Raw genomic sequence first — 2,792 nt, 5'->3', positions numbered from 1 at the left:
ACGGGAATTATATTGTATACTGCGTTTGTGGAGTTATGTACAAACTATGAATATTTAATGTTGATGCATAAATATTTTGAAATGAGTGTAGAAAACTTTAATTGTCCTTCTGGAAAGGAATGTAAAAAAAATGATTACTATTTCCGAAATACATACACACACACACACACACACACACACATACATGTGTGTGTGTATGTGCGCGTGTGTGTGTGTGTGTTTGTGTGTGTGTATGTGTGTGTGTGGGGGGGGGGCATATATACGTACATACATGTATACATATACATATATATATATATATATATATATATATATATATATATATATACACACACAATTATTTCTCTTTGATCAATACGTCTTAGAAATGGTTGCAGAATCTACCAGAAAATCTGGCTGAGCGTTAATCAGATTTCCATTTTTAGCCTTGTTTTGTACGTCTTATGTATGCAAATGACATTAACATAAGTACGGCCTGCAAAGCTTCCGAGATGAAACATTTCCAAATCTTTGATAAAATAATTTTCTTCCGGAATGAAATATTAGTTATGATTAGCATGATTTCCATCCCTTCCTCCTCTATTTTTCGTTCTCTGTCCTAATTATTCGTTTTATTTATTCATCTATTTATCTATCTATCTTTTTTTATCGATTTATTGGTTCATTGATTTATTCGTATATCTATTCATTCAAATATGTGCTTTCATTTACTTCCTGTATATTATTTTGCGTAGTTATCTTACACAAGTATTGCATTTTTACAAAGGTATAACATCTTCTATAAGCCTAATATTTTTTCAATGGTATAGTATCTTTCACAGGAATAGTATTTTCATAAAGGTATAGCATCTTTCTCAGATATGATATTACGTAATGCAGCTTAAAAGATGAACTGCACTGTACTCTACCAATTTCTCCCACAGTTTTAATTTTTTTTATGCTTTTTTTTTTTTTTTTTTCTTTAACATAAGATCTTTTCATTATATAAGGTATTGGTTCCCTTGTCGACAGTACCACCCTCTGACGGGAAAATTTGGAAAATGTTGCCGTTTAGTTGAAATGGTGGGTGGGCGTGAGAGAAGAAAGTGAGAGGGATAGGGAAAGTGAGAGAGAGAGAGAGAGAGAGAGAGAGAGAGAGAGAGAGCGAGAGAGAGAGAGAGAGAGAGAGAGAGAGAGTGAAGGAGGGAAGAAGGGGGGAGAGGGAAGGAGGGAGGGAGAATGGGAAGGTGGGAAAGAGAGAGGGAAGGAGGGATGGAGGGAGGGAGGGAGGAATTAGAGAGAGAGAGGGGGGGGAGGGAGAGAGGAAAGAAGAGAGGGAGGGAAGCATTGGGGAGGAGAGAGGGTGGAAGGGAGAGAGGGAAGGAGAGAGGGTGAGAGGGAGAGAGAGAGAGAGAGTTTTAGTTTGATTCCATTTGTTACAATTGGATATTCTTGGTGTGACATACTGTCTGTTTCATTTTTGCTTCTAAGCTACCCCCTGTGTGCAAGGAATGGCCGGAGTTACCATCCACTGGCGGCGAGGGATTCGAACGCAGGTCAGCAAGATTGCTAGACGAGATCGCTGCCGCTGCACCACACAGGGATGATGGAAAGGGTGAGGGAGAGAGGAGGCGAGGGGGAATAAGGGAGAGAGGAAGGGAGAAAAAGAGAAAGGGGGGTAGAGAAAGGGGGTAATAAAGGAGAGAGGGTATAAGAGAACAAAGGAGGGAAGGAGGAAAGAGGAGATCCAGACGCACATACACATAACAAAAAATATACATTTAACAAAAAATGAATAATTCAATTGAAAACTAATAATAAAATAAAAAAAATAAAAAGGGGAAAGAGTTAATTAAAGTTATACAGAGCATTATGTCACCCTCTGAGAGCGTCTCGCGTTGCATAAATCTTCCTATACGTTTGCATTGTTGCAGCTTTCATTTGCAATTGCCATGGCCGGGAAGAGAGCGTGAAAAGAAGAATGTTATTGTGAAGATTTCCCCTGTTTGTCAATCTCTACTACACTCCCTTCCTTTCTCTTTCTTCCTCTTTCTCTCACTTTATCTATCTCTCTTTCTAAGATATATCTATTTTTCTGTTTATCTATCTATCTATCTCTTTATATATATATATATATATATATATATATATATATATATATATATGAACCGCGTTCATGTTGACAAATGCATAAAAGGTATGAATGAGAATGAATATCTTCACAATATAAGAGATGTATTTGACCGGTTTCGACTTTGTCTTCGTCAGAAATACATACAGTAAGGGAAATACAGAGTATATATATATATATATATATATATATATATATATATATATATATATATATATATATATATATATATCAGACATGATGTGATGAACTACCTGACGACTGTGACCTCCCACTTGTTGTTCGTATAATTTCAGCTGCGACCTTGGATAGTTTGAATCTACCCGACGCTGCGTTAATGTTTTTCTCCGTCGCGATGTAAGCAGCTTCCATGACCTTCCTTTTCTGTATGTACAGTCCTCCATGGACTATTTTTGCTTCCTTCCAATTGGGTAGATGTCCAGCTTCATCTACATGTACCACTATGGCGTTGGAAGTTCTATGGTGACGGATATCAGCTCGATGTTCGCTGATCCTGGTGCTGAAACCTTGGCCTGTTTCACCATAGTGAGCTGTATCGCAACTGCTGCAGGGTATGCGATATACAGCACTGTTAGGGTTGCTTCTGAGCTGCTTCTTGTCCCGTATCATGTCATGTATCTTTTTCCCGGATGTGCTGGCGATTTTCACATTATTGCCAAAG

This window comes from Penaeus chinensis, chromosome 25, assembly GCF_019202785.1.
Source record: "Penaeus chinensis breed Huanghai No. 1 chromosome 25, ASM1920278v2, whole genome shotgun sequence".
NCBI lineage: Eukaryota > Metazoa > Arthropoda > Malacostraca > Decapoda > Penaeidae > Penaeus > Penaeus chinensis.
The sequence above is the reverse complement of the archived record's forward strand: the minus strand, read 5'-3'. Positions refer to the sequence as shown.